The sequence below is a fragment of the Aegilops tauschii genome, chromosome 6, assembly GCF_002575655.3.
Source record: "Aegilops tauschii subsp. strangulata cultivar AL8/78 chromosome 6, Aet v6.0, whole genome shotgun sequence".
NCBI lineage: Eukaryota > Viridiplantae > Streptophyta > Magnoliopsida > Poales > Poaceae > Aegilops > Aegilops tauschii.
In genome coordinates this window covers 360,108,338-360,121,146 of record NC_053040.3, presented here as the reverse complement: position 1 = coordinate 360,121,146, position 12,809 = coordinate 360,108,338, and positions in this window count along the sequence as shown.

The window sequence follows — 12,809 nt, the reverse complement described above, 5'->3', positions numbered from 1 at the left end:
TAGAAATTGGCAAATCACGTTGTGGTTTTACGTAGGTAAGAAACGTTCTTGCTAGAAACCTATACAAGCCACGTAAAAACTTGCAACAACAATTAGAGGACGTCTAACTTGTTTTTGCAGCATGTGCTATGTGATGTGATATGGCCAGAAGATGTGATGAATGATATATGTGATGTATGAGATTGATCATATTCTTGTAATAGGAATCACGACTTGCATGTCGATGAGTATGACAACCGGCAGGAGCCATAGGAGTTGTCTTTATTTTTTGTATGACCTGGGTGTGATTGAATAACGCCATGTAAATTACTTTACTTTATTGCTAAGCGCGTTAGCCATAGAAGTAGAAGTAATCGTTGGCGTGACAACTTCATAAAGACACAATGATGGAGATCATGATGATGGAGATCATGGTGTCATGCCGGTGACGAAGATGATCATGGTGCCCCGAAGATGGAGATCAAAGGAGCAAAATGATATTGGCCATATCATGTCACTATTTGATTGCATGTGATGTTTATCATGTTATGCATCTTATTTGCTTAGAACGACGGTAGCATAAATAAGATGATCCCTCACTAAAATTTCAAGAGAAGTGTTCCCCCTAACTGTGCACCGTTGCGAAGGTTCGTTGTTTCAAAGCACCACGTGATGATCGGGTGTGATAGATTCTAACGTTCGAATACAACGGGTGTTGACGAGCCTAGCATGTACAGACATGGCCTCGGAACACATGCAAAACACTTAGGTTGACTTGACGAGCCTAGCATGTACAGACATGGCCTCGGAACACAAGAGATCGAAAGATCGAACATGAGTCGTATAGTAGATACGATCAACATGGAGATGTTCACCGATGATGACTAGTCCGTCTCACGTGATGATCGGACACAGCCTAGTTTGACTCGGATCATGTATCACTTAGATGACTAGAGGGGTGTCTATCTGAGTGGGAGTTCATTAATCAGATGAACTTCATTATCATGAACATAGTCAAAAGGTCTTTGCAAATTATGTCATAGCTTGCGCTTTAGTTCTACTGTTTAAGATATGTTCCTAGAGAAAATTTAGTTGAAAGTTAATAGTAGCAATTATGCGGACTGGGTCCGTAAACTGAGGAGTGTCCTCATTGCTGCACAGAAGGCTTATGTCCTAAATGCACCGCTCGGTGTGCTGAACCTCAGCGTCGTCTGTAGATGTTGCGAAACATCTGACATACACAATTTGATGACTACGTGATAGTTCAGTGCGTAATGCTAACGGTTCAGAATTGTGGCACCAAAGACGGTTTTTGAAACGTCGCAGAACATATGAGATGTTCCGAAGACTGAAATCGGGATTTCAGACTAGTGCCCACGTCAAGAGGTATGAGACCTCTGACAAGGTTCTTAAGCCTGCAGACTAAGGGAGAAAAGCTCAATCGTTGAGCATGTGCTCAGATTGTCTGAGTACCACAATCGCTTGAATCGAGTGGGAGTTAATCTCCCAGATGAGATAGTGATGGTTCTCCATAGTCACTGCCACCAAGCTAGTAGAGCTTCGTGATGAACTATAGCATATTAGGGATAGTTATGATGATCCTTGAGCTATTCGCGATGTTTGACACCGCGAGAGTAGAAATCAAGAAGGAGCATCAATTGTTGATGGTTAGTAAAACCACTAGTTTAAGAAGGGAAAGGGCAAAAGGGATACTTCATGAAACAGCAAGTCGTTTGCTGCTCTAGTGAAGAATCCCAAGGTTGAACCCAAACCCGAGACTAAGTGCTTCTGTAATGAGAGGAACGGTCACTGAAGCAGTACTACCCTAGATACTTGGTAGATGAGAAGGCAGGCAAGGTTGATAGAAGTATATTGGATATACGTTATATGAATGTGCACTTTACTAGTACTCCTAGCAGCACCAGGGTATTAGATACCGGTTCGGTTGCTAAGTGTTAGTAACTCGAAATAAAAGCTGCGGAATAAATGGAGACTAGCTAAAGGTGAGATGACGATGTGTGTTGGAAGTGTTTCCAAGGTTGATGTGATCAAGCATCGCATGCTCCCTCTACCTTCGAGATTGGTGTTTGTGTTGAGCATAAACATGATTGGGTTATGTTTATCGCAATACGGTCATTCATTTAAAGAGAATAATGGTTACTCTTTTTATTTGAATAATACCTTCAATGGTCTTGCACCTAAAATAAATGGTTTATTGAATCTCGATCGTAGTGATACACATGTTCATGCCAAAAGTAATGATAGTACCACATACTTGTGGCACTGCTATTTGAGTCATATTGGGATAAAACACATGAAGAAGCTCCATGTAGATGGATCTTTGGACTCACTCGTTTTTGAAAAGATTGAGACATGCAAACCATGTCTATTGGTATATATGCATGAAGAAACTCCATGCAGATGGATCGTTTGGACTCACTTGATTTTGAATCACTTGAGACATGCAAATCATACCACATGGGCAAGATGACTATAAGGCCTCGTTTTCAGTAAGATGGAACAAGAGAGCAACTTATTGGAAGTAATACATTTTGATGTATGCAGTCCAATGAGTGCTGAGGCATGCAGTGGATATCGTTATGTTCTTACTTCACAGATGGTTTGAGTAGATGCTGAGTGTATTTACTTGATGAAACACAAGTCTGAATTATTGAAAGGTTCAAGTAATTTCAGAGTGAAGTTGAAGATCGTCGTGACAAGAGGATGTCTGTGATATGATCATAGAGATGAGTATCTGAGTTACGAGTTTGGCACACAATTAAGACATTGTGGAAAGTGTTTCACAATCAATACCGCCTGGAACACCATAGTGTGATGGTGTGTCCGAACATCATAACTGCACCCTATTGGATATGGTGCATACAATGATGTCTCTTATCGAATTACCACTATCGTTTATGGGTTAGGCATTAGAGACAACCGCATTCACTTTAAAAGGGGCACCACGCAATTCCGCTGAGACGACACCGTTGTCGTTTCTTAAAAGTTTGGGGCTGCGATGCTTATGTGAAAAAGTTTCAGGCTGATAAGCTCAAACCCAAAGCGGATAAATGCATCTTCATAGAATACCCAAAACAGTTGGGTATACCTCCTATTTCAGATCTGGAAGCAAAAGTAATTGCCTCTAGAAACGAGTCCTTTCTCGAGGAAAAGTTTCTCTCGAAAGAATTGAGTGGGAGGATGGTTGAGACTTGATAAGGTTATTGAACCGTCACTTCAACTAGTGTGTAGCAGGGCACAGGAAGTTGTTCCTGTGGCACCTACACCAATTGAAGTGGAAGCTTATGATAGTGATCATGAAACTTAAAATCAAGTCACTACCAAACCTCGTAGGACGACGAGGATGCGTGCTACTTCAGAGTGGTACGTGATCCTGTCTGAGATATCATGTTGTTGGACAATACTGAACCTACGAGCTATGGAGAAGCGATGGTGGGCCCATATTCCGACAAATGGTTAGAAGCCATGAAATCCGAGATAAATGGAACTTTGAGAAGAAGACGGACGTGGACGGTAATGTTACCGTCTATGAAGCTCGACTTGTGGCAAAGAGTATTTCCACAAGTTCAAGGAGTTGACTACGATGAGATTTTCTCCTCCGTAGCGATGCTTAAGTCCGTCGGAATCATGTTAGCATTAGCTGCATTTATGAAATCTGGCAGATGGATGTCAAAACAAGTTTCCTTACCAGTTTTCGTAAGGAAAGGTTGTATGTGATACAATCAGAAAGGTTTTGTCGATCCTAAGGATGCTAAAAGGTATGCTAGCTCCAGCGATCCTTCCATGGATTAGAGCAAGCATCTCGGAGTCAGAATATACGCTTTGATGGAGTGATCAAAGTTTTTGGGTTTATACAAAGTTTGTTAGAAACTTGTATTTACAATAAAGTGAGTGGGAGCGCTACAACATTTCTGCTAAGTATATGTGAATGACATGTTGTTGATCCAAAATGATGTAAAATTTCTGGAAAGCATAAAGGGTTGTTTGAAAGGAGTTTTTCAAAGGAAGACCTGGATAAAGCTGCTTACATATTGGGCATCAAGATCTATAGAGATAGATTAAGACGCCTGATGATACTTTCAAAGAACGCACACCTTGACATGATTTTGAAAGAGTTCAAAATAGATCAGCAAAGAAGGAGTTCTTGGCTGTGTTACAAGGTGTGAGTATTGAGTAAGACTCAAGACCTGACCACAGCAGAAGAGAGAGAAAGTACGAAGGTCGTCCCCTATGCTTTAGACGTATGCTCTACAGTATGCTATGCTGTGTACCGCACATGAAGTGTGCCTTGCCATGAGTTGGTCAAGGGGTACAATAGTGATCCGGGAATGGATCACATGACAGCGGTCGAACTTATCCTTAGTATCTAGTGTACTAAGGAATTTTCTCAATTATGGAGGTGAAAAGGAGTTCGTCGTAAAGGGTTACGTCGATGCGAACTTTGACGCTAATCTGGATGACTCTGAGTAGTAAACCGGATTCGTATAGTAGAGCAATTATTTGAAATGGCTCCAAATAGCACGTGGTAGCATCCACAAGATGACATAGATATTCGTAAAGCACACACGGATCTGAAAGGTTCAGACCCGTTGACTAAATAACCTCTCTCACAAGCATAACATGATCAAACCAGAACTCATTGAGTGGTAATCACATAGTGATGTGAACTAGATTGTTGACTCTAGTAAACTCTTTGGATGTTGGTCACATGGTGATGTGACCTATGAGTGTTAATCACATGGTGATGTGGACTAGATTATTGACTCTAGTGCAAGTGGGAGACTGTTGGAAATTTGTCCCTAGAGGCAATAATAAATTGGTTATTATTATATTTCCTTGTTCGTGATAATCGTTTATTATCCATGCTAGAACTGTATTGATAGGAAACTCAGATACATGTGTGGATACATAGACAACACCATGTCCCTAGTAAGCCTCTAGTTGACTAGCTCGTTGATCAATAGATGGTTACGGTTTCCTGACCATGGACATTGGATGTCGTTGATAACGGGATCACATCAGTAGGAGAATGATGTGATGGACGAGACCCAATCCTAAGCCTAGCACAAGATCATGTAGTTCGTTTGCTCAGAGCTTTTCTAATGTCAAGTATCAGTTCCTTAGACCATGAGATTGTGCAACTCCCGGATACCGTAGGAATGCTTTGGGTGTACCAAACGTCACAACGTAACTGGGTGGCTATAAAGGTGCACTACAGGTATCTCCGAAAGTGTCTGTTGGGTTGGCACGAATCGAGACTGGGATTTGTCACTCCGTGTAAACGGAGAGGTATCTCGGGGCCCACTCGGTAGGACATCATCATAATGTGCACAATGTGACCAAGGAGTTGATCACGGGATGATGTGAGTTACGGAACGAGTAAAGAGACTTGCCGGTAACGAGATTGAACAAGGTATAGGGATACCGACGATCGAATCTCGGGCAAGTAACATACCGATAGACAAAGGGAATTGTATACGGGATTGATTGAATCCCCGACATCATGGTTCATCCGATGAGATCATCGTGGAACATGTGGGAGCCAACATGGGTATCCAGATCCCGCTGTTGGTTATTGATCGGAGAACGTCTCGGTCATGTCTGCATGGTTCCCGAACCCGTAGGGTCTACACACTTAAGGTTCGGTGACGCTAGGGTTATAGGGAAAGTATGTACGTGGTTACCGAATGTTGTTCGGAGTCCCGGATGAGATCCCGGACGTCACGAGGAGTTCCGGAATGGTCCGGAGGTAAAGATTTATATATGGGAAGTCCTGTTTTGGTCACCGGAAAAGTTTCGGGTGTTATCGGTAATGTACCGGGACCACCGGGAGGGTCCCGGGGGTCCACCAAGTGGGGCCACCAGCCCTAGAAGGCTGCGTGGGCCAAGTGTGGGAGGGGACCAGCCCCAGGTGGGCTGGTGCGCCCCCCACCAAGGCCCAAGGTGCATGGGAGAGTGGGAGGGGGCAAACCCTAGGTCCAGATGGGCCTTAAGGCCCACCCTAGTGGCGCCCCCCCTCTCCTCTCTTTGGCCGCCCCCCTAGATGGGATCTAGGGCTGGCCGCCAGCCCTTGGGGTGGAAACCCTAGAGGGGGCGCAGCCCCCTCCCCCTGTATATATTTGAGGTTTGGGGCTGCCCAAGACATGAGAACGTCTCTCTTTCGGCGCAGCCCTACCCCTCTCCCTCCTCCTCCTCTCCCGCGGTGCTTGGCGAAGCCCTGCGGGATTGCCACGCTCCTCCATCACCACCATGCCGTCGTGCTGCTGCTGGATGGAGTCTTCCTCAACCTCTTCCTCTCTCCTTGCTGGATCAAGGCGTGGGAGACGTCACCGGGCTGCACGTGTGTTGAACGCGGAGGCACCGTTCTTCGGTGCTTAGATCGGAATCAACCGCGATCTGAATCGCTACGAGTACGACTCCTTCATCCGCGTTCTTGCAATGCTTCCGCATCGCGATCTACAATGGTATGTAGATGCACTCCCCTTCCCTCGTTGCTAGATTACTCCATAGATTGATCTTGGTGATGCGTAGAAAATTTTGAATTTCTGCTACGTTCCCCAACAATAATTTTGACAAAACCCGGTATGATCATAGATGTGGTGGGCTCCTACTTCTATGACAAAAAATCATGACAGAAAATGGGCTTTTCGTCCTGGGCGGGCCGGAGACGCGGCTGCATGACATTCTTTGGGCCGTCCATGACGGAAAAAACATGGTAGAAGCAAGGGCGAGCAAAATTTCAGGGAGTTCCCAGTTACGGTGGGAGGTCGGGGGCCGAGCGATGCGCATTTCTCTCGTACACGTACGCGCGTGTGTGTGAGGCGTTGGCTCTAATTGAACCCGAGCGAGGCGTTGGGCTCTAACTGAACCCGAGTGATTGCACTGCAGGCTACGCGTTACTGAACCCGAGCGATCGATCGATGGCTGTTAACTGAACCCGATCGAGCGATTCCTTCGCTACTGCTGCTAACTGAAGCTGATCGATGCTGCCTCTGGATGAACAGTGAGTGTTGCTGGGGGGGGTTTGGATGAACAGTTCCCGGTGGGGGTGGATGAACAGGACCCCGTGGTGTTGCCTCTGGATGAACAGGACCCCGATCGATCGAGCCGGTTGGGGCTGGATGAACAGGACCCCGTGGAGGGCAGGATGAATAGGACCACCCCGTGGAGGGCAGAATGAACAGTAGCCCGTGGAGGGGTGGTTGAACAGGAGCCCGTGGAGAGGGTTGGTTGAACAGTAGCCGGTGGAGTAGCGCGTGGTGGAGGCTGGATGAACAGGAGCCAGTGGATGAACAGTCACAGGTGGAGGCTGGAGGAGGTCGACGGTGTATGAACATTAGCCCGTGGAGGCAGGAGGGGGTCGACGGTGGAGATGAACAATGTCCCGTGGAGTCCCGTTTTGCGGTACGCCACACCCCTCCCGATGAACAGGACCCTTTTCGACCGTAGTGCTCCAACACAAGTCCGTTTCCTCCGTTTTGCGGTACGCCACACCCCTCTCGATCAACAGGACCCCTGTTTCGACCGTAGGAGGCCCGTTTCCTCTGTTTTGCGGTACGCCATACCCCTCCCGATGAACAGGATCCCGTTTCAAACGTGGCCGATCGAACACAAGGCCGTTTCCTCCGTTCCGCGGTACGCCAGGCCTCGTTTCCATCGGCTGTTCCGTCCAAGCCCTCCCGATGAACACAATGACGCATTCCGTTCCGACCCAGCCGGTTGGCTCCCCATGAACACGACGACGACGCTGTTTCTCCGTTCTGACCCAGCCATGTACACGAGCCCTGGTCGTACATATGCGCGAGTAGGCGTTCGAGACCCTGCCCGTATGTATGTACGTGGCCGTATTTTCTTTCTTGCACACTGGCCGCTGTACGTACGTGTACATGCTACGTGCGCGCCTCTACTACGACACGTGCGCGCCTCTACATCGACCAGTATGTACGTACACGTTCGCGACCAGAATGACAATGCTACGTACGCTTCGACCAGGTGGGTCCCGACTGTCAGGCACTTCCTTGCCTGCGAAGATGTAGCTGGTGGGTCCCAGCAGTCAGGGGGGCGAATCATTTTTTTTCCCGGACGCACTTCCTTGCGTGCGAAGATGTAGCTGGTGGGTCCCAACAGTCAGGGGGAAACGTTTTTTTCATGAAATACAGTGGCCCGTCCGATGGGTCCCAGCTGTCAGGTGGAGGAATCATTATATTCCGCGTAATAAGGAGGCACTTCCTTGCTGCGGCCGTGGACCCAGCTGTCAGCCTCTCCACGTACAATCCACGCCCGATGGAAGTCGTTCCTTGACCACGTGGACCACGCCGCGCCGAGAGCACCAGGGCGGTGGACGACGGCGAGGCCTAGGAAGGGGACGACGGGGAGCCGGGGAAGACGCGACAGTGGAAGCCCGCGCGGAGAGGAGTACGAGGGTTCACTGGTTCGGCTGCGGTGTGAGGCTGCCGTCGCCGCAGGGCCTGGCCAGCGGTGGGAATAGTAGGGGCGGTGAGGCCTCCGCGGCAGCATAGCCGGCCACGATAGGCAGGAGCATGCGGCACGACCGGCGCTGCTTTGGGCGGCTGGAGCAAGAAGACCAGAGGTTGAAGAAGCACTAGAGCCGTTGGATGGACATCATACGGTCACTGGAGCTAGAATCGTTCATATTGACTAAAGTTGACAAAGGCCCCTGTCCCAGTCAACTTAGTAGGCCCACAAGTCAGCCTCCCTCCATGGTGGGTCCCAGCTAGCAGGGGGAGTATTCATTTTTTTGTGCGTAATAAGGAGGCACTTCCTTGCGTGCGAAGATATAGCTGGTGGGTCCGAGCTGTCAGCGGCGGTAACATTTTTTCACGAAATACAGAGGCCCTTTCGGTGGGTCCCTGATGTCAGGTGGGGGAATCATTATTTTGCACGTAATAAGGAGGCATTTCCTTGCGTGCGGCCGTGGACCCAGCTGTCGGCCTCTCCACGTACAATCCACTTCAGATGCATGTCGGTCGTTGACCACGTTGACCAGGCCGCGCCGAGAGCACCAGGGCGGTGGACGACGGCGAGGCCTAGGAAGGGAACGACACGGAGGCAGGGAAGACTCGGCAGTTGTTTCCCACGAGGAGGGGAGTACGACTGTACGAGGGTTTACTGGTTCGTCTGCCGTCGCCGGAGAATAACAATAGGTGTGGGTGAGTAGAGGGATGGCTAGGCCAACGATGGGAGTACGGTGGGGCGGTGAGGCCTGCGCGGCAGCAGAGCCGCGGGGAGGAGGGAGCAGGCAGTCCCGCCGGCGCTTGTTTGAGCGGCTGGAGCAGGAAGAGCAGAGATTGAAGAAGCACGACGGCCGTTGGATGGCCATCCAACAGTCACTGCTTGTGCGTCAACCTTTTTTTAGGAAAGCCTCAAATCTGTGGAAAACAGCATACGGCCCATCTGCCATTATTTCTAATAATTTACAGCCCATTTCTAATTATTCCGTTTTTTGGAGCCCATATTCTTTTTGTTAGCATTACAGCCCATATTGTGGCCACGGTTAAAAAATTATACGAAATTTTGCATATTTCGGTGCGGTCCGAACTGTTTTTAATCCCGAAATTTCGACTCACATTCAAACTGATTTTAAAAATAAATGTATATCAATTTAAAATCCAACAAATTCTCCATGCATAAAAATTAATGTAATTTAAAATCTCGAAATAAAAAAAAGATATTTGAAACTAATTGCCGGTTTGATGTGTTTTAAAAATGTACAGCCTATTTCTCATTACTGATGGGCCATTTTCTCGGCCAGCCGAATGAAAGCTCTCCTCGTCTTGAAAGATTTGCAGCCCAACAGGCCTGACAAAGCGACTTACTTGGCAAATCACAAAAAAACTGGGTTGTGGCCGTGGACCCAGCTGCCAGCCTCTCCACGTACAGTACTCTTCCGATGGAAGTCGTTCCTTGACCACGTTGACCACGCCGCGCGGAGAGCACCACGGCGGTGGACGACGGCGAGGCCTAGGAAGGGGACGACGCGGAGCCGGGGAAGACGCGGCAGTGGAAGCCCGCGCGGAGAGGAGTACGAGCGTTCACTGGTTCGGCTGCGGTGTGAGGCTGCCGTCGCCGCAGGGCCTGGCCAGCGGTGGGAATAGTAGGGGGCGGTGAGGCCTCCGCGGCAGCACAGCCGGCCACGGGAGGCAGGAGCATGCGGCACGACCGGCGCTGCTTTGGGCGGCTGGAGCAAGAAGACCAGAGGTTGAAGAAGCACTACGGCCGTTGGATGTACGTCGTACAGTCACTGGAGCTAGAATCGTTCATATTGACTAAAGTTGACAAAGGCCCCCGTCCCAGTCAACTTAGTAGGCCCACAAGTCAGCCTCCCACCATGGTGGGTCCCAGCTAGCAGGGGGAGTATTCATTTTTTGTGCGTAATAAGGAGGCACTTCCGGTGGGTCCGAGCTGACAGCGGGGGGGGGGGACGTTTTTTCGCGAAATACGGTGTCCCATCAGGTGGGTCCCAGCAATCAGGGGGCAAACGTTTTTTCGCAAAATACAGTGGCCCGTCCAGTGGGTCCCTGGGGTCAGTTGGAGGAATCATTATTTTCCGCGTAATAAGGAGGCACTTACTTGCTGCGGCCGTGGACCCAGCTGAGACTCTCCATGTACAGTATACTTCCGATGGAAGACGTTCCTTGACCACGTTGACCTCGCCGCGTTCCGTTGCATGCATGCGTCCATGGGCGTGGTGCGTCCCCACTGTCAGCCTCTCACGTACAGTCATCTTCCGATGACTCTCGGTTGTTGACCACGTTGACCACACCGTGCCGAGCGCAGCCAGACTGGAACGGCCCGGAGATGGGGAAGACGGGGCAGTGGAGTCGCAGATGGAGAGGAGTGGGTGTTGGGAATCGTAGCATAATTTTAAAATTTTCCTACGCTCACCAAGATGCATCTATGGAGTATACTAGCAACGAGGGGAAAGGAGTGCATCTACATACCCTTGTAGATCGCGAGCGGAAGCGTTCCAATGAACGTGGATGACGGAGTCGTACTCGCCGTGATCCAAATCACCGTTGACCGAGTGCCGAACGGACGGCACCTCCGCGTTCAACACACGTACGGTGCAGCGACGTCTCCTCCTTCTTGATCCAGCAAGGGGGAAGGAGAGGTTGATGGAGATCCAGCAGCACGACGGCGTGGTGGTGGATGTAGCGGGTCTCGGCAGGGCTTCGCCGAGCTTCTGCGAGAGGGAGAGGTGTAGCAGGGGAGGAGGGAGGCGCCCAAGGCTGTGTTCTTACTGCTCTCCCTCCCCCCTTTATATAGGCCCCCTGGGAGGGGGGGGTGCTGGCCAGAACCCATCTAGGGTGGGGGGCGGCGGCCAGGGGGGGTAACTTACCCCCCAAGGCAAGTGGGAAGCCCCCCACCCTAGGGTTCCCAACCCTAGGGTTCCCAACCCTAGGCGCATGGGGGGAGGCCCATGGGGGGCGCCCAGCCCACTAGGGGCTGGTTCCCTTCCCACTTCAGCCCACGGGGCCCTCCGGGATAGGTGGCCCCACCTGGTGGACCCCCGGGACCCTTCCGGTGGTCCCGGTACAATACGGTAACCCCCGAAACTTTCCCGGTGGCCGAAACTTGACTTCCTATATATAATTCTTCACCTCCGGACCATTCCGGAACTCCTCGTGACATCCGGGATCTCATCCGGGACTCCGAACAACTTTCGGGTTTCTGCATACACATATCTCTACAACCCTAGCGTCACCGAACCTTAAGTGTGTAGACCCTACGGGTTCGGGAGACATGCAGACATGACCGAGACGCCTCTCCGGTCAATAACCAACAGCGGGATCTGGATACCCATGTTTGCTCCCACATGTTCCACGACGATCTCATCGGATGAACCACGATGTCAAGGATTCAGTCAATCCCGTATACAATTCCCTTTGTCCATCGGTATGTTGCTTGCCCGAGATTCGATCGTCGGTATCCCAATACCTTGTTCAATCTCGTTACCGGCAAGTCTCTTTACTCGTACCGCAATGCATGATCCCGTGACTAACTCCTTAGTCACATTGAGCTCATTATGATGACGGATTACCGAGCGGGCCCAGAGATACCTCTCCGTCACACGGAGTGACAAATCCCAGTCTCGATCCGTGCCAACCCAACAGACACTTTCGGAGATACCCGTAGTGCACCTTTATAGTCACCCAGTTACGTTGTGACGTTTGGCACACCCAAAGCACTCCTACGGTATCCGGGAGTTGCACGATCTCATGGTCTAAGGAAAAGATACTTGACATTGGAAAAGCTCTAGCAAACGAAACTACACGATCTTTTATGCTATGCTTAGGATTGGGTCTTGTCCATCACATCATTCTCCTAATGATGTGATCCCGTTATCAATGACATCCAATGTCCATAGTCAGGAAACCATGACTATCTGTTGATCAACGAGCTAGTCAACTAGAGGCTTACTAGGGACACGTTGTGGTCTATGTATTCACACATGCATTACGATTTCCGGATAACACAATTATAGCATGAACAATAGACAATTACCATGAACAGAGAAATATAATAATAACCATTTATTATTGCCTCTAGGGCATATTTCCAACAGTCTCCCACTTGCACTAGAGTCAATAATCTAGTTACATTGTGATGAATCGAAAAACACCCATTGCGTCCTGGTGTTGATCATGTTTTGCTCTAGGGAGAGGTTTAGTCAACGGATCTGCTACATTCAGGTCCGTATGTACTTTACAAATATCTATGTCTCCATTTTGAACACTTTCACGAATGGAGTTGAAGCGACGCTTGATATGCCTGGTCTTCCTATGAAA